Source organism: Bos mutus, chromosome 13, assembly GCF_027580195.1.
Source record: "Bos mutus isolate GX-2022 chromosome 13, NWIPB_WYAK_1.1, whole genome shotgun sequence".
NCBI classification, from domain to species: domain Eukaryota; kingdom Metazoa; phylum Chordata; class Mammalia; order Artiodactyla; family Bovidae; genus Bos; species Bos mutus.
Genome location: NC_091629.1, coordinates 77,599,635 through 77,625,675, shown reverse-complemented (window position 1 = coordinate 77,625,675; position 26,041 = coordinate 77,599,635).

The following is a 26,041-nucleotide window of genomic DNA, read 5'->3' as shown; positions in this document are numbered from 1 at the left end:
TCTTCAGAATTCAGAGCTGTCTGGAAGACTCCCCCGTGGCCAACATGATTGGTACCCTCTTCAAGACTGAAGCCAGTTAGACTGATTGCCGTGGGTGAGCCCATACTTGCTAGGTGTTGCAGACAATAGCTGCCTTCCCTCCACAAAGTAAGGCAAACACAAGGAGGTGTGTCCCAGGAAGTCCTGTGTGCTGGCTTCCCACTGCCAGCATCCTATCACTGTACTAACCTTTTTGTCCTGGATCTTAAAACTATGCATTTTTTCTTTGCTTGACACACTACTGTATTTCTTTTCCCCTGCTTATACCTAAGCCTTGCTTCAGCGGGGAAAAAAACAATAGGATGGGAAACTCAAATGGGGTGATGATACAGAGCCACTGGGGAATGATAACCAAGCTCACGTGCCCAGGTTTAGTGGCCATGCTGAGATCTGGCTGTGCTGCTGGCTGGTTCTCGATGGAAAATCTCCCTTTGTATACAGGGAAACCTGAGAAAACTAAGCGTGGTCTGAGGTCTGAAGTCCAAATGGCCCTGCTCTCCTTTCTCTGATGCAAGAGCCTAAAAATAAAGCAGAGGCAACAAGTGTTAACACAGGCATCATTTCTCTTCCGTGGAACAGATATCACCCCTTTTAGTGTAAGTAGGACAGAGGGTAAATTGAGAGTTGTCTTTGTCTTGAATCAACACCAGCCCTGATTTTCTTTCTTTCAATTAGGTTGGCACAGGTGTTATTGTGATTCGCTACCCCCAGAGCTGAGAGACAGGAGAGTTGCTAAAATCCTACCTGCATCTTCAGTCAGCAAGCCATCTCAGCATGGAACCTACAGCAGGGACTCCACACCTTCCCCCGCCAGACACAAGCTGTTCCCTCTGCTGGAACAGGAACCGGGTTGACCCCTTGAGTGTCAAGAGTCAACGTCGACACCAAAGCATTGTGAATTTTCCTTTCTCTTCCTTCCTGGGTCCCTCCCTGAGCAGCATCATTTGGGAGGCGATGCTTTGATCCCGGAAGACAGCGTTGTGAACGGAGTTTGTAGATTTTGACGGAAAAGCCTGTATTTCCGCACACATAGCTTTGGCCCTGCTTGCTTGTTTGAGAGCAGAGCGGACAGAATGAGCTGCCTGGGCGACCTACGCCTTTGGCAAGTTCGGAGGGCCTGAGAGGAAGAGGAGAGGGGACCAAAGGGCTCCACGTCTCAGGCTAAAAACAGCCAGCCTGGGGCTCCTCTTCTTCCTGTTCCAGTCACCTCTTCTCACAGGGAGAGCTTTTGAAAGGGCCCCCCGCCCCCTGCCCCATCCCTCTGCTCCTTTCCTCCCTTCTTCCAGTGCGTCTGTGACGCCAGTTCATTTGAATGGCAAGCTTTTTCTGAGCTGGGATAAGCGAGATACAGGAAGTCACTATTGAAAGGCTTCTTTATGCTTGTTGTCATCATCACCTTAGTATGAGGGCCATCCAGAGTGACGGAAGTAGAAGCCTGGGCCAGCCAGGGTGCTCGGGGACCCAGAGGTGATAGCAACCCAACCGATCATTCGCAGAGGTCAAGGGCCACACTGAGGTGATGAACTTTGCTTCCTTGGGTCACATGAGCGGAACTTCAGATCACACTCTGAAACTTTGGGGTTTTTTAGAAGCTTTGTTGTTCTGCTAATGACATTCTGGGTGAGGAGGGCAAACTGAAACACCAAAGTACACCCTCCACCAAAAAATAAATTCTTGATGCTTTGTGTACCTGCAAGGCCAGGATTACATATGTGGTGACCCAATGAACATCCTTAGACTGGATAGCAAGCAATATCTTACCTATTTTTTTTTAATTTATGTATTTTAATTGGAGGCTAATTACTTTTGCACTCTGGTATAGCTGAGCTCAAATCTAGGGATTTATACCAAGGATATCTACATTCAATTTTTTGTTTTCCAAAATGCATAGGTGGAGACTCCTTTCTAACCTACCCATCTGCTAAAATAATTAGATTGGTTGAGGCTCCATAGTACAACGTCTATGTTACATGTACTTGTATTAATGTGGTCCCCAGGCCAGCAGCATCGGTATCAATATCATCTAAGAACTTGATAGGAATGAAGTTTCTAAGGCTCCAAACTAGAACTTTGGAATTAGAAGTTCAGGAGGTGGGATCTGTATTTTAACAACTCCTCTAGGAGATTTTGAAGTGGCCTCAAGATTGAGAATCTCTGATTTAGAGAACTCAAAAAGCCAGCATTATTTCCTTATTTTAGATTTGGTAGTAAAACTGCCAAGAAATCAAGATATACCTTATATGTGGTGGCACAAATAATTTTTCTGAAGCTCACAATGTTCATTTTTCAGTCTCTCAGTCATGTCCAACTCTTTGCGACAACATTCATAGAATATTTCTGAAACAGAAATTGTGCATGAATGCTAAATTGCTTCAGTCATGTCCGACTCTGTGCAACCCTATGGACTGTAGCCCACAAGGCTCCTCTGTCCATAGGATTCTCCAGGCAAGAATATTGGAGTGGGTTGCCACACTCTCCTCAGATGGAATCAAATATAATTATGACCAACTTCATCAAATTGTACCCATTCTTAAAGAATTACCTTGAAATATGTACATTGAGTGTATGTTGAATTCCTTTTTCCTTTTGCTAATGCTCATTTTGAAACTGAAAAAAATATTTTCTTACTAGGGAAAAGAACTGGTCTTGGAAGATCAGAAAGTGACAATAGAGAATTCAGAAAAGTTCTTTAAAAATCATTCTAAGAAAAAAAAAAAAAAAAGATACTTTTCTGGCAACAGCTTTGCAAGATGCAAAACTTTTGATAGATGTCAAATATGGATGCCATCATTTCGTGTTTTTATGTTTGTTAATAAATGATAGCTAAGTTACTACAGCACACCAGAGTGAGTAAAATTCTCTTTCTTATTTTCAAGATTTCTCCAAGGAATAATATGACCATTTCCCCTAGTTTGGCACCATTATCCAGTTCCCCAGGATTTCATGGATGGCTCTTAGAAAGCAATAGGATTATTTGAATGAAAAAAGAAGGGTAAGATTCTAAATGCAGAGGTAAATCTAAGTGAAACACATCTACTGAAACAGGAGAACTAGCATGTCAAGAATCTTTATGATGTAAGTCTTAGGGCTATTAATATGTGCATAATGAGACCTGCCAGTTACTGTTCCAGTGGCAGCAACAGCAGTCCTAAAAACTTAATGATGTGTGATTCACTAACTTTAAATTTCAAATAAAGCAGGCAGGAGTGGAAGAAATCTGGAAGAGACCAAGTTGAAGAAAGCAAGACACCAGACACCAGCATAAAATGGATTCTAGCTTGTACAGCAAATTTGGCCTTCAAATAGGGCATCTTTCTGAAATCAGTCCTGTATTTATTTGTAATTCTGACACTTGCTAAGCTTTCCAGGGAAGAACATATGTGAATGAATGGGTTGGGTGGTTTTGTAAATTCAGTTCTTCCCTCTCAGTCCTCCCACTTCAAATAATTTGATTTCAGTAGAAATATATGATTTCATACAGTTTTTTAATCATTGTGAGAGAAACAAAATTTATTTTAGAACTCCTTTGATGCATAACTAAGGGTGATTTATATCCATTCTTCTCTGTGTTAAGAAAACAAATGCACAAAATATTCGAGTTAACAGATTTTTTTTCTTACTAGAATTACACTGTGGCTAAGACGGCTTTTGGAACCTGTTTATTTTCCATATTGCTTCATTTGCCAACTAGATTTTTCTTAAGAGCAAAGGTTGCTACGCATGGGTTTCCTGTGTTGTGAATTCAGTAGGGGTTTAATAAATGTGCTGTCTCCTGATCTGCCAATTTTTATCTAGAACTTGACCTTTTTTATCTCCCCTATTATTAAAGCAGATTTGCTCATGTAATCTGGAATTTGCACTTTCAACCCTGAAAGAAAACTTAGCTCTCATATCATGCAACCCTATGATTTTATAGATGAGAAAACTAGAGCATAGAGAAGTTAATTGAAAGTTACACGGGGACTCATGAGGAAAATTCCCATAGAACCTGGGAGTCCCGTGCCCCTCCACATCTCCATCTTGGTCTGTTCCCATTAGAACCACAGCTATAAACAGTAAGCAACAGTCCAGTACCCAAAAAAGCAATGTGTCAGTTTTAATTTCTGGTCCAATTACTTAAGCGTCTTTCCTGCTCCTATGAGTGCATAAACCACAGAAGGATGTTATTAAGACCTGAGCACCTGAGAACATGCATTTGCTCATCTTTTTTTTCTTTTTAACTTTGTAGATTATGTATTTGAGCAGCTGGCCTTAAGAAATTCCTTAGCTGAAAAAACATTTTCATGTTATTTAAGAAATAACTTTTCTTTTGGTTTGGCGTTATTTCTTTTTCCTTTTTTATAATGAAAATTTACTACGTTTATTTTCACTTCCCCGGTGGCTCAGACAGTAAAGCATCTGCCTGCAATACGGAAGACCCGGGTTTGATCTCTGGGTTGGGAAGATCCCCTGGAAAAGGAAATGGCAACCAACTCCAGTACACTTGCCTGGAAAATCCCATAGACAGAGGAGCCTGGTAGTTTTATTTTCAAGCATACTTTTATATTTTATAATGAGAGAGAATATTCTTTTGATCCAATAACCCAACCCAGATTCAACAGTTATTGAGAGTTTGTGATACTTGTTTAATCTTTTCCTTTTCCTCTCTTTTTTTCCCCCTGAATTACTTAAAGCAAATTCCAGATGTCATTTTATCCCACCCATATATTTCTCAGTAAACACCTCTGAAGAGTTATGGAGATTTTACTACATAAACCTGATGCTAATGGCACACCTAAAAATTATATTTACAAGGTCATCCAATATCCAGTCAGTATTAACATTTCTCTGGTTGCCTCAAAAATATTTTCAGAGTTGCCTTTTGCCATTATTCATACGTGTGACATACATTATTCATCCTGAATCCTAGGTTCAGGATTCTAGCAAACACAACCAGAAAGAAAGAAGACGAAGTAAACTTCCTTAGCAAGAAGGGTTTTCCCAAATTCTCACAGCTCTAATCTGGAGACCATTCAGTGTGACAGGCTTCTCTCTGGGTTCCCACAGCTGGTTAGTGTTTTGAATTCCAGCCTCATGAACTCATGTCAGGCTCCACGGGCTAATGCTCAGGGCCAGCCTCATGCTCATATCTCTGATGACAGAGTAATGGAGCGGCTGCGGGCATGGTCTGCCCCTTTCTAAAGGCACTGTCCTCTGCATCTGTCTGCTGTCTCTGCAGAGACTGAGGGACTCCAGTGCCTCTCAGAGGCATTTAAGCCCTCATGGGGACAAAGGTAACAACATTTAGGCATCTTTTGTTGAAAGACCAAAAGGTAACCCACTACACTGTGAACAAGCTTTAGGATCTCCAGGGTCACATAAGGCTTGTTGGATGCACACCTTTTCACATTCAAGTTTTTGCCTCTAAATTAAGCTCTGGAAAAGATATGTGAAGATAAACTGAGGATAGAGTGAGGAAAAAAGCATGAGGACACATCACAGTTAGATATAGAGTAAGTTTAGGCACTGAATTTTTACTCTGACTTCCCTATAAGCATATAACAGAGACAATTTCTTAGAGAAAAGGCAGTCTTCTGCTTATGGTAAAGAAAGTGTTTCTTCCATAAAATCTATATCTAATCTAAAACAGAACAGTTTCTTCTTTAGATGCCCAAGGGGTGCTATTTAGGGGCTCACTTGACCCTCCCCAATATCTAAAAGACTACACAGTCCTTATAAAATGAGATCTGAAATTTGAATTGCTTTTTATTTTTCTTTATGTAAATGTTTTGCCTCCTTTGTATTTTCATTGATTTATAACTTAATGTGAATAGAGTGTTTATTCCCGCTTTATGGAATTATAATTGATAAATGAGAATAGGTTTTGAGGACATGTGGAGGAGATGTCATGCCTGCTAGACTCTTTAGACATGGAAGGGGTGTGTGTGGAATTGTGGGCAGAGCAAACCCTGTGCCTGTTCTAACAGGGCTTTACCCTCCAAGTGGGGAGTAAGTCATCAACTGAGAAAGAAACTCATAGACAAGGTCACCTCCAATCTTGTAAAGTGGCTACATGGATAGTGCTGGACAGTGTCTGTTGGCAGATACTTAAAGGAGTGTCTCTGGTGAGAACTACTTCACAAAAAAGTGTGACATTTGAACAGGACATGACGGAGTGAAGGAGCCAGGCATCAGAAATTTCCAGGGAAAATCTTCAAAGAGGGACTAAACCTGGCCTCACAGGGGGAGATAGAGGGACCCTGCTGGTGGTTCAGTGATTAAGACTTCACTTTCCAACAGGGAGTGTGGCTAGGTAGGTGAGGCAGCCAAGATCCCACCTGCCTTGCAGCGGAAGCAATATGCAACAAATTCAAGGAAATCTTTAAAAATGGTCCACATTAAAAACAAAACAAAACAGAACAGGTAGGAATAAAAGTGGCATTCATGACTCCTAGAATGTGTGGCTTGGGGCAGATTATAAGGGCTGTTGCGACCCTGGCAGACAGCTTGAGTCTGGGGCCGGCATGGCATCTATACAGCTGGTGTGTGCGGATCCTTTGATGGCAGCAACGCTCAGACTTTAGTGGAATTGAAGACCCTGAGGCATTTGTTCCAAACTCAGATTGTTGGCTGCATCCCAACCAAGGGTTTCTGATGGAACCTGATGTTCTGCATTTCTATCAAGTTCCCAGGGGATGCCTAGGCTGGTTCAGGGTCACACCTGGAAAAACACTGCTTCAAAGAGCAGTTCAGGTGGGCATCATCTTTGTCCATCCTCTGCAGTTACCCCAGAGAAGAGATTTCCAAGTGCAAGGGAGTAGATGGCAGGTTGTGACACAATTACCACTCTCTTTCCCAGAATGCTTTGCTTCTTCTCTCCTTTCAAATGAACATGAACCTCTGTTTAATATCCACCCCTTTTCTCCCCAAAGGGGAAGACCATAGAATCACCTTATTAAGTTGCTCACCACAGGTTCCCAGACGCCCAAGTCCTTGTGGGGCAATGGGCTGTGGCAGCCCGGTTTGCAGGCAGGGGCTGCTTTCAACAGACCCTGTATCCCCATCCTTTTCTCATTGTGGGGCTCCCTGAAAATGCACTCCTTCTTCCCAGACATTTATCTAAGAGTAACAGCGCATAGAGGCCAGTAGCATTGCTGATCTCCAACCAGGAAGCATTCAGACCGTCAGGAAACACGGGCGAGCAAATGTTTACTGACCGTGTAATTAATATGATGCTCTACCCTGTCTCTCGGCCCTTAGCACCGTATTTCCTGTTCAGGGCAGTGGAAAGCTAAAATATTAGTCGCTGTTTGACCAAAGGAGCAAGTGTCTTCCAAACGAACACATGATCTATTAGCAGTCCTGCCGAGTCTTCCCATGGGAACAGGCATTTTACTTTGTTTTACAGCTAATTTCTTTCTTACAGCAGGTTCCCAGACACATCAAATGCCTTACATGTGAGTCTGAAGTCAAGATTTATAGTCCAGGCCCATGTAATTCAATGTCAAGCAACTCTGATAACATAAGGGCTGGAAGTCAACCATTTTCTCATGAGTTCTCATAAAAAAGTCATTTTAGCCAAATTAAGTTTGAATAGCGGGTGTGTCTCTGTGATTTGATGGATGCTCGCTCTACCCAGGAGCCCCTGGGAAGAAGCTAGCTACTTTCGTTTGCTACTGTAGCAACAGAATCTGTAAACAGACAAAGTGATATCTGGTTGATGTTGGAATTTGGATTTTGTTCCTTTTTTTCTCTGTCGATTTCAAAGGAGAAAAAGAAACAATGCTTTCTCCTCTGATGGTAGGTTGTATCTGCCTTCTCTGTCTTTGATTTCTTTTCCCCTGTATGTCTCTCTGTGGCCCACACAACATGAGTCTATTTCTCTAGAGGAAAACCACCGCTTGTGCCAAGAGTAAGTTGGAAAGGAGGGTGTTTTCTTTGGTTCTTGTCTGTGGGCTCATGAGTTCACAGACTCTTGGAGAAGGACCTCGGGGATCACTTTAAATAGTCCCTAATTTACAATTGAAGGGGAAGGGAAGTTGAGTGGCTTTCGTAAAAGTTACCGCTAGCTAGGCATAAGGTCTAGTGATTCCTTTCTTCACCCCCCATGTAATACCTGGCTTCCCGTAGCCTAGCTCTTTACAGGTTATGATGTAATCACCTGCTGGATGTAAGGAAGCTGCTCACATGGAGCCATGAACAGAGAGGGTGTCCTACCCAGAACAATTCAAAACTCTTGGGAAGGGACCTGTACTGTGCTGTTTCTGAGCATCCATGGAGGAAAGCTGATTGGAGTTTCTGAAGGGAAGTGGAAAACAGGAGAAGTGATGAGAGTTGCTTCAGAACTCCATGGGGTCCTTCATCAGCAGCACAGTGTAGTGAGTTTGTTCTCTTCTCCTATTTGGAGAATACCAAATACCCAGATTAGGAAACAAGCAAAACAAAATGAATAAACTACAAAGCCATTCTAAGGGATGACTTTAGTTCCTACAGATCTGGAGTTTTTAAATCTCTGGCATAAAACAAAGTAAATCAATATGCAACAAGCATACACATCACCATGTGGAGCAATTTGGACCCTTAGAGGTCTTTCAAGTCACAGAAGAGCAAAGATGGGCAGAGTCAGTCTCTTGGGAAACGGGCAGCACAATGGCCAATAATCTCATTGTGACAAACCAAATGGGTGACACTGACACTAATGATGATAAAGACAGAGGGCCCTTGTGAGCTTGGGGTAGAGTTGGGGAGACCAGCTGGTCTCTCAAACGGTCACATGGACCCAGCCTCAGGTAGTAGCTGTAAATATTAGTGACAAAGACAGAGGAATCAATTCTCAGAGCAGTTGTGGACATCTCTTCCACAGCGTCTCTCTGAGCATAAAGCAAAACTTCTCCACATGTGGTTCAAGGACCAGCAATATCAGTATCATCTGAGGGATTTGTTAGGAATACAGTTCCCAGGCTAACTTCAAACCTGTTAAATCCAAATCACTTGTGGCGGGGTCCAGAAATCTGTTCGAACAAGCTCTCCAGTTGACTCTTGCTTAACTAAAATTTGAAAAGCATTGGTAAGAACTTGTATTTTGAGCATATAAATGTGAATTGGTGAAGTTGATGGTGTGTTTGTTGGGGCCATATAGGAGGATTTGTTGCTTGAATGTTAAAATGTGATTTTTCTTTCTTAGTTGCTTGGTTATGGATTGAGATGAGGAGGATTCTAGAAGGAATTTTACTTTCCCTTTTTTGTTCAACTTGGAATTAATTGTGGGAATTACCAATTAACTCTTGGTAGTTGAATTGATCCCAGAAATCAGGTGGGTGTTTCTTAGTATAAAAGGGAACTGAAATTTGGGGTTTTGTACTATCTGTAGTCTCAGAATGTCAATGGAGAGAAGAAATTTAAATATCATCCCCTTTGGAATTTCCAGGCTCTACCTGTAGATTTAATACGCCTTCCTTCAGAGAAAAGGGTACCTGATTTAGAATCAGATCCTGGTTTCAAAATTAACCTCTGTGACTTAAAAACTGTGTTTCCCAATCCTCTTTCAGCCTCTTTTTCTTCATCTGTAAAAGTAGAAGAATAATGGCTACCTCATAGAGTTCTTTTTTTGGTTTGTTTAATTAATATTTACTGGTGTAGAGTTACGTAACAATGTTGTGTTAGTTTCCACTGTATAGCAAAGTAAATCAGCTATGCATACATACCCTCTTTCTTGGATTTCCTTCCTATTTAGGTCATCACAGAGCCTTGAGTGGAGTCCCCTGAGCTATACAGTAGGTTCTCATTGGTTATCTATTTTCTACATAGTACCGATAGTGTATACGTGCCAATTCCAGTCTCCCAGTTCATCCTACCCCCACTTTCCCACTCTGGTGTCCATGTGTTTGTTCTCTATGCCTGTGTCTCTATTTCTGTTTTGCAAATAAGATGATCTATATTATTTTTCTAGATTCCCCATATATTAATTAATATGCAATATTTATTTTTCTCTTTCTGACTTACTTCACTCTGTATGACAGTCTCTAGGTCCATTCATGTGTCTACAAATCCAATTTAATTCCCTTTTATGGCTGAGTAATATTCCATTGTATCTATATGTGCAATGTATTGTTTATCCATTCCTCTACCGATGGACCTTTAGTTTGCTTCCATGTCCTGGCTATTGCAAATGTGTGCTGCAATGAACACTGGGGTGTATGGATCTTTTTGAATTGTTTTTCTCTGGGTATATGCCCAGAAGTGGGATTGCTGGGTCATCAGATCAGATTAGATCAGATCAGTCGCTCAGTTGTGTCCAACTCTTTGTGACCCCATGAATCGCAGCATGCCAGGCCTCCCTGTCCATCACCAACTCCCGGAGTTCACTCAGACTCATGTCCATCGAGTGAGTGATGCCATCCAGCCATCTCATCCTCTGTCGTCGCCTTCTCCTCTTGCCCCCAATCTCTCCCAGCATCAGAGTCTTTTCCAATGAGTCAACTCTTTTCATGAGGTGGCCAAAGTACTGGACTTTCAGCTTTAGCATCATTCCTTCCAAAGAAATCCCAGGGCTGATCTCCTTCAGAATGGACTGGTTGGATCTCCTTGCAGGCCAAGGGACTCTCAAGAGTCTTCTCCAACACCACAGTTCAAAAGCATCAATTCTTCGGTGCTCAGCCTTCTTCAGAGTCCAACTCTCACATCCATACATGACCACAGGAAAAACCATAGCCTTGACTAGACGAACCTTTGTTGGCAAAGTAATGTCTCTGCTTTTGAATATGCTATCTAGGTTGGTCATAACTTTCCTTCCAAGGAGTAAGCGTCTTTTAATTTCATGGCTGCAGTCACCATCTACAGTGATTTTGGAACCCAGAAAAATAAAGTCTGACACTGTTTACACTGTTTCCCCATCTATTTCCCATGAAGTGATGGGACCGGATGCCATGATCTTCATTTTCTGAATGTTGAGCTTTAAGCCAACTTTTTCACTCTCCACTTTCACTTTCATCAAGAGGCTTTTTAGTTCCTCTTCACTTTCTGCCATAGCCCATGGCAAATTCTCACATTATGAGGCATATAATTATGGTGGTGATGGATATAATAATGATACCGATTCCCGTTACCAAACATGATTGGAGTCAGAGGGTAGATGTTTTTCCTTGATAATTTCTTTCAGAGGTTTTCACATAGATCTTATGAAAGTATAACGTATTTGGCAAAGGATACAGATCGTAAGTGGTCACCTCCATGACTTTTACAAAGTGATTACAAACCAGCACTTAAATCAAGAAATGGAACATGGTCAGGCCTTGAAGTTCCCATGCTCCCAAACAGTCATCATCTGCCCAAGGATAGCCACTATTCTGATTAGCACTGAAGACTAGTTTTTCCTGTGTATGAAACTTTATATAAATGAATCATTGAGTATATGCTTTTCTGTGTCTGGCTTCTTGTGTTCAAAATTTTTTTCTTGTGAGATTGATCCATATCATAGCATGTTATTGTAGATTGTTCATTCTCATTGCTAAAGAGGATCTTACTGTTTAAATATATCCTAATTTTAGATTCTATTCCTGTAGCTATTTGGTAGATATAATTGTCACTTTTGGCTATTATGGCTAGTGCTCTATGAATACTTGTAAATATGCCTTTGGTGAACAAATGTATGTATATCCATTGGGTATATACCTGGAAACAGAAAGGCTGGGTCATAGCATATACACATGCTTGGTTTTAATCATACTACCAGATGGTTTTTTAATATGTTTGCACAGATTTATACTTTCACTGTCAGACAGTGAGGGTTCTACTTATTCTTATTTCTCACCAACACTATAGTCTCTTCCTTCTCATAGTGTTTACAGAATCTCACTGGGGTTTTAATTTTCATTTCCTTGGTGAACAGTGAAATGAAGCATCTTTTGACATGGCCACTTAGATATCCTCTTTTGAGAAATGTACATTCCAATCTTTTTCCCATTGAAAAAATTATGTTGTCTTTCTCTTACTGATTTGGATGCATTGTTTACATGTTCTGGATCTCAGTCCTTTGCCAGATACATTGACTTCAAATTCCTTCTCTTACTCTATAACTTGCCTGTTTTCATCCCTGGTAAAATTTTGTGTGATTTAATTCTTTGAAATTAAAAATGCAGGCCTCCTAGTTACATTTGAATATGCAATAAACAACAAATTGTCTCATATAATGCCTCCAATACTGTTACCAAAGGCAAGGTCCAGCTGCTTGCTACTCAGAAGTCAATAAAGAGGCCAGGTTGGTGGAAAGAAAAGTTTGCTTTATTTCAGATACTGGCAACTGGAGGGGCAGTGTGAGGAGGGTGGACATTTGTCCAAAGGCCAACTCCCCCTCTGCTGATGCTCAGTGGTCAAGAGCTTTAACAGACAGAGGGAGGGTGCTACATGCAGAAGCAGTACAGTCAGCTTTGACAGCCATCTTAAAATTGGTCATCAGTGGCCTGACAAGCATCATCTTGACTGTTTGAGGTACAGTTAATTTTCACTTCCAGGGTTGGTTTTTTTTCATTTCTTTGAGGCCAATTCTTGGAATTATGGCAGCTTATATTGTGGGTACAGTCTGGTCATCATGTAGTTAATTTCTTCCTTTTTGTGGGGGTTTCAGTATCTACAAGACAGCTCACAGGATATGGCTCAGAATATTATCTCTAGCCCTTGAGGAGGCATGAAAGGTCCTTGACTATGCTTAACGACTACATTTTTATTATTTGGTCTCCTTTGACTGTTTCCCTTTGTTTCTGCATTTTCTCACTTTTCTAATTAAACTCATTTATTGGTGAAAGTTTTCTCATAGACAAAAGGCAGGCCAAGAACTTGGGGAGTGGGCAAAGACCAGAGGATCCTGCTGCATTTCAGTACTTTTAGGGACATCCTTATGCTAACATTTATTCATTGTTTAACTGAAATTCAAAGTCTACTGATTGTCTTGTACTTTATTTACCAAATCTGGCAACTCTACTCAGAAGGTTTTTTCCCCCTCTTTGGGGGCTCAATTGTTTTCAGAGTGCTAAGGAAGGAAGGGAGCAATTTCAACCAATCAGATCCTCTAGATTGGTTTTAGAGCCCCATCCAACTTACATCAAAAGATTTTTCAATCCTGCCTTTTTTTCAACTTAAATTTTCTGTATCTTGCAACTGAACTATTCCCAAATGTTACTGGACGTGTAACACATTCCTTTAGGTGGGACTCTGTTCATTTGTTACTTTTTCTCTGGTTCTGAACCACGTGCTTCTGTACCCCATGGCCAGGGTTAATGTAGGTCCAAATGGAAAGTGATTTAATGCCTGAGTTCTTGCTTCTGTTTACTTTCCTCAGACATCTTAACTACTTTTCTCAAAGTCAGTTTGTTTTTTTCCCTCCCTTAGCAATCACCACTTCATGTTTACTGAGGAACCCAGTAGCGTGGAGGGAAAGCATGGGCAAAACAGCTGTTCCTGGGCCCAGTGGGAAAAGAGAAGATGTATTGGGAGGAAAGTGAAGTGAAAGTTGCTCAGTTGTGTCTGACTCTTTGCGACCCCATGGACTGTAGCCCACCAGGCTTTTCTGTCCATGAGATTCTCCAGGCAAGAATACTGGAGCATGTTGCCATTCCCTTCTCCAGGGTATCCTCCCAACCCAGGGACTGAACGCAGGTCGTCCACATTGCAGGCAGATTCCTTACTGTCTGAGCCACCAGGGAAGCCCATTGGGAGGAGAAGGTAGGAAGAAATTTCAGGTTTGATGGCAGGCAGAGAGATAGCGAGTTGATTTTGAAGAAGGATTGATGGCCTGGAGTCAGAAGGACTAAAGAGGCTCAAATGGAAGAACTTATAAAAGAAAAAGGAACCAAGAGAAGAGGGTTTAATTCAATAAATGTGACTGAGCAACAAGTTTCAACCCCACTGCCAAGATTCAGAGAAGATCAGAGGGTAAAATGAGTGTTAGGTTTGAAATAGGTTAAGAAAACAGAATTACCAGTTAGAAATTGCAAAGGATGCTGTAGGTCATACGGTACAGAAGAGACTATGGAAGTCATGGAAGAGGAGAACAAAAGACTGAGGATCTGAAAGTAGCATCCCCCATCAGAGTGCCCTGGAAAGGAAACTCAGAGACTGGGGTCTGGTCTCCATTTCTACATAATCGTTAATATGTTGGGCACTTTAGTTAGTACCCTGCCCACCCATTTTCCCCAGGCCTCAATTTTTCCCACTGTGCAATGAAGGCATTGGTCCTTGCTACTCAAAGTGTGGCTCCTGGACCATCAGCATCTCTAGCCTCGAGGAGCTTGTTAGAAGTGCAGAATCTAGACTTCTTCCCAGATCTGCTGAATCAGAATCTCTAGGCGTAGAGTTGAGAACTCTGTTTTAACCAGTGCTCCAGGTGATTATGTAACATTCTGATGTTTGAGAAGTTCCGGCCTTACCAAAGTGCCTTTCATACTTCGATGTGCATCAGAATCAGAAGGTTTGTTAAAATCCAGATTTGGTTCCATAGGTCCAGGGTAGATCTAACACATTCTTAGACAAAGCTGATACTGCTGCTCAGAAGACCACACTTTGAGTAGCAGAGTCTAGAATAATCTCTAAGTTCCTTTTGAATTAAGAAAAATAACAAAGATTTTTTAAAAATAATTTTATTTATTTATTCATTGGCTGGGGTGGGTCTTTATTGCTTCATGGGTTCTCTGTAGGTGCCGAGAGTAGGGCTACTCCCTAGTTGCAGTGCCTGGCCTGCTCATTGTGCTGGCTTCTCTTGGTGTGGAGTGTGGGCCCTAGGGCGCCCAGACTTCAGCAGTTGAGGCATGTGGGCTCAGTGTTTGTGGCTCCCGGGCTCCAGAGTGCAGATTCAGTAGTTGTAGCGCATGGGCTTAGTTGCTCCATGGCATGTGGGATCTTCCCAGATCATGGATTGGACCCATGTCTCCTGCACTGGCAGGTGGATTCTTTACCACTGAGCCACCAGGGAAGCCCAGAAAAAGTTTTAATTAAAGAAAAAAATAAGAAATCAAAGGTAAGACTAAATCTATACCAGTGTACACATTCATGTGGACAATAGTATTTATGAGGTCATTTTTCATAGCACTTGTTACATTGACCTAAAAGGAACGAAAGACAAATACAACTTTGTTTCTGTATCTGCTCTATTGGAGGTTGTGTTTATGATTTGAAGATAAGGCTATTTGGTGAAAATCTACTTAGAGAATGACTTCCTGATGATCACTGCCCGCATAGCAGAATGTGTGTAATAGCCTTTCCCCAAACCATGACCTTTGGTGAGTTTGTACTTGTGCAAGACCCACCCAACCCTGAAGTATTTGTATACAGACCCACACAATTTCTTGGTAGCAGCAAATCAGGACAGCTTCCCGAGCCAGGGTAGGCCACAACTGTCTTGGCCTGAGCATCAATCCCAGGCCTGAGGAATCCCAGCCTTCACCACACTTTAACAAGGCAAACCCCAGACTCAGAGTTCAGGCTACGGGAAGTGGCAGGATGCTCCTGGCATGCAGCCCCGGTCCTGAAGATTGACTTGGGAATTTAAGTATACAAATGTCTCTGTCCAGAAACCTGTCATAGTAGAAGCTGGACCTATCTCCTGCTGATGTGGAGGGGTTCAGGGCAAGAGAAAGTGGTCAACTTGTTGTTGGGTGACGAAGATCTATATTCCAGGAACTTATAATACAGGGTAGGATGTGAATAGGGAAAAAGAATGGATTAGAACTTCATTTTATCACTAATGATGATGATGATAAATTTTAAACACTTTACATGTCTGTCTCTTTTTCAAAGCTTCATGTCTGTTATTTAGTACTTAAAGTAACCTTGTGAGCTGTGGTCTATTATTAACTCCATTTTCTGGATGAGAAACACCCAGGAGATGGTAAGGGACAGGGAGGCCCGGCGTACTGCAGTCCATGGGGTCGCAAAGATTCAGACGTGACTTGGCGACTGAACAGAAACAACGACAAAACATAGATGAGGAAACAGAGGTCATAGGTTGGTTAAGAAATTTGCAAAAAGTCATATGGCAATGAAATGCTAAAAGCTTGTAATAAGTCAGAGAGTGTAAGTCAGAAGCCACCATGCTTGATGTTTCTTGATGCATAATAGATCATGGGTTAGAATTTATGTAACTTAGTGTGACGTTAGCAGAAAGAGTCTGGAAATTTGAAATAGGAATGTTTGTTCCTAATATTACTACTGATTCTATGGATGTGGTATGTTTACTGCAAAACTGGCCCCATGTCTTTCCTTCTCTGTAATTCATCATTTGCAATGAAACTTTGCAGCAACTCCCATCAAGAGGTGGCCTCCATGTTTTTCTGCCCTGGCCTTAGACATGCTTTAGTCAATCGAATATGACAAAAGTAAAGCCTGGGCATCAAGAGTCTTTGCATACCTCTGCTCACTTTCTTGGAGCACTAACACCAGGAGACCTAGATAAGACTAACTGGCTGGAGAATGGGAAACACATGGCCTAATCACCTCTATTACCCCAACCTACAACTATCCAGCCATCCGACATAGACTGGTGCCGTTCATGTCATCCAGCCTCCATGACTTGCCGGCGTTCATGAATCAGTCCAGCTAAAATCAACTAAGCAAGACTGCCTAGACAACCCATGGCCTTACAAGCATAAATTTAGATTGTTTTTTTAGGGCACTGAATGTGGAGTGGTCTCCTAGGCGGCAATAGACAACAGATACATGATCCAAGGGAAGCCATTTTAACTTAGCAGAATTTTGCCAGAACAACTCAGGTGAGACCACTCTGCAAACATTTCATAAGTCCCTCATCCTTGTCTTGGTAGGATATGCTTTCCCACTCACCTTTGTCGGGAACTTGGAGCCCCCTTTCTTCTCCAGGTTACAGATGCTTGCTATATGGATGCAAAGGCTAATTCTGCAGATCCACCCTAACCTGATATCTATCACATGAAGGTATTGGCAGCCCGCCATGAGGGATCTTGTCTCTACCCCTCACCTTGGCCTCCTGTTCACGCCTTGGCTTCTTCTGCTTCTGCCTTCCAGCATATGCTCAGCAAGCCACCAAGGTCTTTAATGTGGTTTCCCTTTTTGAAGCTTTAATTAGTGGCACCTTGGATCTTGATTGCTTCAGGGGTGGCCACTGAGTCTGACTTCCCAAAATGAATAACCCAGAGTGTGTAAAACAGACTCATTCATTAAATTCAAGAAAAGCAGAGAGGTCTTTATTGTAAATAACCAGGAAGATGGTCTATTTTGTTTTGAAATGATCACTTTGGTAGGCAGATGAATGATTGGCTGATGGGAGCTAGTTTGCTTCCTACTGAGGATAAATTTTCTCCACCTAAATTAATGTTAATTTAAATTCTGTGTAGAAGACCATCTAATCTGTTAACTATGATGTAGTTTCCATTAACTGCTGCATGAAGGGATAAAGTTTACTCTGTTTTCTAGAAAGGGAAGAAAAAAGCTCTCAGTTCTGTTGGTAACTGCCTCCCTGAAACTCTGTGCCACATGTGTGTGGTTTAGCTGGCGACCGTGGTGTCTGTATGTATGTGGTCATAGATTTGTTATAACCTCTTGTCTGCCAAGGCAAGACCACCAGTTCCATTTTAATTCTAAGTTAACCTCAGGCTGGAGCCAATCCACGCTGCTTGAACATAAACGCTGACACTCAATCCACTCATCCTTTTGGCCCCACAATTTGTTTTTCTTTTTCTTTTTTTCCTAAGAAAGTTTGAACATTTGTTAGCAATCCAAAACCAACACTTCATATACAAGACATAGTGATTACATAATCCTTTATAGGTTCTTATACTTTCACTGCATTGCAAACTTTGCAGTGGTTTCATAAAAATGTCTCCAATTAAAGAGCAGTTTCTAAATGGCATCTTTGGAGCTAGGACATCAAGTTTTACAGTGGTGATAACTGTAATTCTTTTGAGAAATACAGAATTGATACTTTAAGGGGAGGGCTCTCTCTTTTTTAAAAAAATTTGGGTATAGTTGCTTTACAGTATTGTGCTAGTTTTGCAGTTAAAAGAAACAAAATTGGGTCATTTAGAGGGCTCTCTTTTTAAAGAAAAGCTTCAGACTGGCTTCTGTTCGTGTGTCTCTTGAAATGAGAAACAAAAACTCACAGTATTATCTGGACCCCTGTACTTCCAAATTCTGGTAGTGAAAGGAAAATTGAAGTATCTTTTTTTCTGCATAATTTTAATTTCTAATCAAAGGAAAAGAAGAGTGGAGTCTGTTAGGCTAATTTTCAAAACCACTAGTCACTTAATATCATGCCTATGACTAGATTTTCATCCCTAATTCTTAACTCTGAATTTCAATCTCCTGATTCTTAGGCAATCCAAGCACTTGTGAGCCTGACAAAGAGTTAGAACTTTTTTCCCTAATAATTTTTTGTGGCAAGCTCACATGGTGGCCTATGTCCATTGGTTCAATTACAAAATTTGCTTGATTTAAATATATTTCTATATTTGGAGTTATCCTCATTCTCTGAGACAACCTGTTCTCTTTCCAGAAACCTCACTCTGTGACTTGTTTGGAGAAGTAACCAGTTAGACACATTGTGAAATTGCCAGGGGTTTCTCTCTTAGTTACTAACCAAGTTTCACAAACATCACATTATCATGAGTTAAAAATAATTTCTATTGGGCTGACGGGAGAGGAATGCCATAGTTAACTGCTAAAAATGATTGGGGTATTATGGGTGACGGGCTTCCTACATGGTGCTAGTGGTAAAGAACCTGATTGTCGATGCTGGAGACAGAAGAGACACAGGTTTGATCCCTGAATTGGGAAGATCCCTTGGAGAAGAGCATGCCAACCCACATGCCAACCCAATACCCTCCAGTATTCTTGCCTGGAGAATACCATGGACAGAGGAGCCTGGTCGGTTACAGTTCATAGGGTCTCAAAGAGTCGGACACAACTAAAGTTACTTAGCACACACGCATATTATGGGTGACATTAAGAAGGGTGTTAATGTTTCAGCCATTGACATCCAAGTTCCTACTTGTGGAGAGATGAATTCCATCCTGGCAGGACTCCCCTGGGGGTGGAAGGTTGGATGTCAATGAAAGAGTGAAAGAAATTCTAGCTTTGAACCCATCAGATGATCCGGGTAAGCACTCCAACTCATTTTTAATGCACCAATGATTAATCATCTTATTCTACCTTATCCAAGCCTCAGTTTTATCATCTGTAAAATGGGGATAATAATTATTTCAGCAGGACTGTGGCAAGGATTATGCTGGACCACGCCTAGTAGTTGACTTGACCTCCTTGTTTGCTACCTGCTTCTCAAACTCCATCATGGACTACAGGAGAGGAAGAGAGTGAAAGAAAAAATGAGAGAGAACATGGAATCCAGAATAAATGTATCATTTGAACCCCTGGATCCAGCTGTAGTTGAAGGAAGGTACCTTGGAATTTTTAGATACATTCTCTTCTTTGTTTAAGCCGAAGGATTTTGTTACTTGTGATTGCAAGAGTCCTGACATCTAATTCCCTTATTGGTCATTTCTAGAGAGATTCCAGGGCTTCTCTGGTGGCTTAGAGGTAAAGAATCCACCTGCAATGTGGGAGACCTGGGTTCAATCCCTGGATTGGGAAGATTCCCTGGAAAAGAGAATGACTACCCATTCCAGTATTCTGGCCTGGAGAATTCCATGGACCAAGAAGCCTGGCAGGCTACAGTCCATGGGGTTGCAAAGAATCAGACATGACTGAGTGACTTTCACTTTTAGAGAGATTCTTAATACCTTAATCTAGAATGTTCTGACATTGTTACTCAAATATAACTACCTTTCTGAGCCTTAGTTTTCTTGTATATTAACTGAGAACAGTAACACTCACTTCATATTTGGAAAAATAATATACACTCAAAGCATCAGCCCAGATTATTTGTTGACAAGCCCTGCAGGTGATTCTGATTTGGGCTAAAGTTTGAGATCTTCTGTCCTAATCATTACCTTTAAGCTGTAATTCACAAACTAGGTACTTATAGTGCATTAAAGTAATGTGTTCAATCAATGACTTCTGAATATCTGCTAATGTGCCATCACTGTACCTATAGGTTTTATCATACAAAGCAAAACCAGAGCAATCAAATAAAGACATAAACAAATACAAGATCCCAACTGTCAGATCTGGTAACTTCTGGGAAGGAAAGAAATGTGATGCCAGAACTTATGACAAAGGGTGGGAGATAATGGTGGTGTCATAGTCTTTTCTCAGTAAGTGATGGGCGAGGACCTGCAAAAATGATGGTTCTCAACTTGCTGCATGTTGCAGTCATCTGGAGAGCCTTAAGAATGCCACTTCTCAGACTGCATCCCAGACCAATCAAAGCAGAAACTCATGGGGTCAGGGCAGGTATTGGTATTTTTTCAGCTCCCTGGGTGATTCCAACATGCAGCCTAGGTTTGGAACCACTATATTATAGGCTGCATAGAAAATATTTAGGCATCATACAAGAGTGGGAAATGTGATGGTATGCCAAAACCAAGAGGCTTTTATGGAAAAAAAAATAGAGAAGGCATAAGATGTGTCTATCAATGTGCTCAGTCATTCAGTTGTGTCTGACTCTGTGACTCCGTTGACTGTAGCCCACGGGGCTACTCTGTCCATGGATTTCCCAGGGAAGAATACTGGAGTGGGTTGCCATTTCCTCCTCCAGGGGAATCTTCCCAACTCAGGGATTGAACCCACATCTCCTGCATTGCTAGGCGGGTTGTTTACCACTGAGCCACCAGGAAAGCCCAAACTTAGAGTTACCAAAGGGAAAAGGGGGGGAGGAGGGGCAAATTAGGATTAACAGATGCACAGATATTACTATATATAAAATAAATAACAAGTACCTACTGTATAGCACAGGACACTGTATTCAATATCCTATAATAAATTATAGTGAAAAGAATATATATATGAATCACTTTGATGTGCACCAGAAACTAACATGCTCAGTTGCTAAGTTGTGTCTGACTCTTCTGTGAGCCATGAACTGTAGACTGCCAGGCTCCTCTGTCCATGAGATTTCCAGCAAGAGTACTGGAGTGACTTGCCATTTCCTTCTCCAGAGGATCTTCCCTACCCAGGCATCAAACCCACGTCTCCTGCATTGACAAATAGGTTCTTTACTCCCAAGGCACCAAGAAGTGGTCAGAAATTAACACACTATTCTAAATCAGCTATACTTCAATTTAAAAAAATTAAAAACAAAAAGAAGATATGGTTTCTTTCCGGCCTCTTGCCTGGGCTTATGTGTTGCTTCAACCAGTAGAAAGCAGAGGATTTGATGATATGCCATAAGTCCTGGTCTCAAGAAGTCTCATGTGATCTTATTCTCTAGCTCAGCTAGCTCAATAGAGAATGAGAGACATTCATGGCTCAAACATCCCCATTACCTCAGCCAGCAGTCAGTCAATACCCTTAGACTCAGAGCTACCTAAGTGACCTATGGTGATCAAAGACACATGGTAGAGCTCAGCCAAGACAAGAAGAAGCATCTGGCTGACCCAGCCTCAACTCCTGAGCTGTAGAATCATAAGCTAAATAAGTGGATATATTTTAGGTCATTAAGTTTTGATATGCTTTGTTAGACAGCTATAGCTAACTGATAAAGTAAGCTTTAGAATGGGCTTCCCTGGTGGCTCAGTGGTAAAGAATCTGCCTGCCAGTGCAGGGGGCACAGGTTCAATCCTTGATTCGGGAAGATCCTACATGCAGTGGACCAACTAAGCCCGTGCACCACAACTGTTGAGCCTGTGCTCTAGAGCCTGGGAGCTGTAGCTGCTCAAATTCTCTACAGCCCATGCTTCACAACAAGAGAAGCTGCTGCAATGAGATACCTGTGCACCGCACCTAGAGAGTAGCCCCTGCTCGCTGCAACTGGAGAAAAGCCAGTGCAGCAACAAAGACCCAGCACAGCCAAAAAAATATAAATTTTTAAAATTATTAAAAAATAAGCATTAGGAAACTTTACAATAATTTCTCATAATACATTTTGCATAATGAGTCTGAAGCCTCCTGAACAATGATCCTTGTGAGAACAATGTTAACTAAAAATAAAAGTTGGGAACACTAGCTGTACTTTCTCTATTGTAGCTGTCAGCCTTTGCTGTTTTACTGTAATATAATTATCAAATTAATTTGGTTCAAATCAAAGACAGGGAGGTTTCTAAGTAGCAATGATTTGTCTGTTTTTGTAGAAATGAGAACATTAAAGGAGCATGAGTTTGTAATTGTATGGCAGGCTATTTATTAGCAGGAGTGATTTTGGAGCAAGAGGCTCCAAGATGGATTTTTGTCCTATTAAAAAATAATCACAAAAACCTGCCTTCCAATCCCAGGGCACAGATGATTTAATTAAAGTGCATAAAGCAGGACACATGAACAAGTCGCTCTATTTTCCTCATTCTACATTGTTGTGTGTGTGTCTCACACTGCATTTGCTTTATTATCAGTGTTGATAAATTCCAAGGGAGAAAGCCACTTGATTTTGTCACGAAATGTCTCTAACACATCTTCCACAGTGTGGGATCTCCTTTCAGGCATTCACATCTGAGTGTCACTTGCTCACGGGCCTTTCCCCACGAGTGAGGTCACTTGTTGGACATGTGCTGGTGGGAGACAAGTGAGCATGAAAAACATGGGGGTCCTTTCCGTGGTTGTGTAATCTGGGCTGTGCCCTTTTAATGACCTCTGTATAGGTTTTCTATCTCTGAATATACTCGTATATACATGCAGCATCCCAAAATTTGTTGGGAACTTGGAATTTAAAATTTTATTAAGCTCTGTTTTGATTTTAAAACGCCAATTATTTCTTAAGCTTCTTTTTTTAAAAATTAATTTTATTTTATTTTTAAACTTTACATAATTGTATTAGTTTTGCCAAATATCAAACTGAATCTGCCACAGGTATACATGTGTTCCCCATCCTGAACCCTCCTCCCTCCTCCTTCCCCATACCATCCCTCTGGGTCGTCCCAGTGCACTAGCCCCAAGCATCCAGTATTGTGCTTAGAACCTGGACTGGCATCTCGTTTCATACATGATATTTTACATGTTTCAATGCCATTCTCCCAAATCTTCCCACCCTCTCCCTCTCCCACAGAGTCCATAAGACTGTTCTATACATCAGTGTCTCTTTTGCTGTCTCGTACACAGGGTTATTGTTACCATCTTTCTAAATTCCATATATATGTGTTAGTATACTGTATTGGTGTTTTTCCTTCTGGCTTACTTCACTCTGTATAATAGGCTCCAGTTTCATCCACCTCATTAGAACTGATTCAAATGTATTCTTTTTAATGGCTGAGTAATACTCCATTGTGTATATGTACCACAGATGTCCATTCATCTGCTGATGGACATCTAGGTTGCTTCCATGTCCTGGCTATTATAAACAGTGCTGCGATGAACATTGGGGTACATGTGTCTCTTTCCCTTCTGGTTTCCTCAGTGTGTATGCCCAGCAGTGGGATTGCTGGATCATAAGGCAGTTCTATTTCCAGTTTTTTAAGGAATCTCCACACTGTTCTCCATAGTGGCTGTACTAGTTTGCATTCCCACCAACAGTGTAAGAGGGTTCCCTTTTCTCCACACCCTCTCCAGCATTTATTATTTGTAGACTTTTGGATTGCAGCCATTCTGACTGGCGTGAAATGGTACCTCATAGTGGTTTTGATTTGCATTTCTCTGATAATGAGTGATGTTGAGCATCTTTTCATGTGTTTGTTAGCCATCTGTATGTCTTCTTTGGAGAAATGTCTATTTAGTTCTTTGGCCCATTTTTTGATTGGGTCATTTATTTTTCTGGAGTTGAGCTGTAGGAGTTGCTTGTATATTTTTGAGATTAGTTGTTTGTCGGTTGCTTCATTTGCTATTATTTTCTCCCATTCTGAAGGCTGTCTTTTCACCTTGCTAATAGTTTCCTTTGATGTGCAGAAGCTTTTAAGGTTAATTAGGTCCCATTTGTTTATTTTTGCTTTTATTTCCAATATTCTGGGAGGTGGGTCATAGAGGATCCTGCTGTGATGTATGTCAGAGAGTGTTTTGCCTATGTTCTCCTCTAGGGGTTTTATAGTTTCGGGTCTTACATTGAGATCTTTAATCCATTTTGAGTTTATTTTTGTGTATGGTGTTAGAAAGTGTTCTAGTTTCATTCTTTTACAAGTGGTTGACCAGATTCTGAAATATCCCTTTTCAATACACGAAGGGGTCTATGCTTCTAAGAAATATATTGGTTTCTTGGCTGGGGGGGGGTGTAGTGGCTCTCCCTCTGTCCATTTCTGCCAGCATTTTCCTCCATTTCCCTGCAGTGGAGTCTGAGGGGATCACCTGCCATGGATCATGGGTCCATGGAAATAGTTCAGAGGCTCATGGGCAAGACAGTGTCCTATGGTTGACTTGACACTGATTGTGAGATTGGAAAACTTGGCTGTAATTCTCACCTGCCACTCTTTACTGAGTGCTCTTGGGTGAGTCATTTAGCCACTAACTAATTCTCCTTTCACTTAGAAAACAGGAAATTGGAGTTGACAGTCTCTTGAATTCCTTTATAGCTGTTTCTTTTTACAGTTAACTAGGCAATGCAGGAAGACAGTGTTCACTAATATGGCCATTGGATGGTATACATGATTTTCATTATTTTGTTTAAGAGCTCAAATATGAAAGAACTTTAAGGTGTTTCCCTAACCGTCCTTCCCAGTCTGACTCTAACAGCCATGTTTTGAACTCAAAAAGTTCCTTAATGTCTGTATCCAGGTAGTATTTGCAACTGAATATTGATTATGAAATAATATAAAGGTATTTCCATTTAATATGTTAAAAGTAAACATTTTGATCTTGAAAGGTACATTTAAATTTTTTTGGAGCTTTTACTCATATAAATTTGGAATAATGCATGTGATTCCCTGGTTCTGGAAGTCCTTATCAGAGGAATGAATGATAGATCTTTCAGCAACTCCATTAAGCTGTCTCTACCAAAACATATTCTGACACCAAGGTTTAGTTAAGAGTTACACTGTTAACCAGAGGATGCTGCTGTTTTAAGAGAAGAAAGCTTTCCTTTTAGGGAAAAAACATTTTTTGATCAACTTTGGCTAAGGCTTAAGCAATGATTTATAGGTTTCATGACCCATTTGTCACGGGTCTAGGAAAAATGAGTTTTCTATTGATGAGATGTCTCCTGCGATTACAGTTTATCTTTGGAATGGGATCTAAAGGATGAAGAAAGAGACATGGTAAGAAATGTATCTTCTTATCCCTGGGAAAGCTTAGGAGAAAGGCATCATTTAGCACACAGTCCCTCCCTCATTTCATGGGTGGTAAACTCTCATGAGTCCCATCCCGAAGTGTGTGTGATGCGAGGTACCTCTGCTGGTATGAGACACTTAAAAGGACAATAAAGCAGGGGACTAACCTTTCTGCTACTTGACATTTTGCTCTATTATACTGATTTGACAGTTGGGACAAACTGATTTATGTGGCAGATTCTCACAGAATTTCTTATTTGCACTGGTCACTACATTTACATTCTAAAGTTTACAAATAGTAAATACTAGTAGATATTTTGATTGTTTTGCTTTGTTTTGTTTTGGTGTGTGTGTGTGTCTGGTGTATTAGCTTTTTTTGAATTGTGATCCACATGCAAAAAAGTGAGTATATCGCAAGTGAATAGCTTCATGTATTTAAGAACTGAATCAATGTGTAACCAAAGATCAAGAAACAGTCCTTTTCCAGCTCCCCGGGACTCTCCCTTCCAACCTCTCCCTGATCCATTGTAACCTCCCTCCTGATTTCTAACAGCATGGGTTAGTTTTGCTTATTTTTGTCTTTACATAAAATGAACTGCACAGTATTACTCTTCACAGTCTGACTTCTTTTCTTCAACATTATGTTTGTGGGATTCTCCTGTATCCTTCACATTGCTATTCAGTAGTCCATCATGTGAGTATATGAGACTCATTTATCCATTCTACCACTGTTGACACACATTTGGGTGATTTCCACTTTGGAGCTTTTA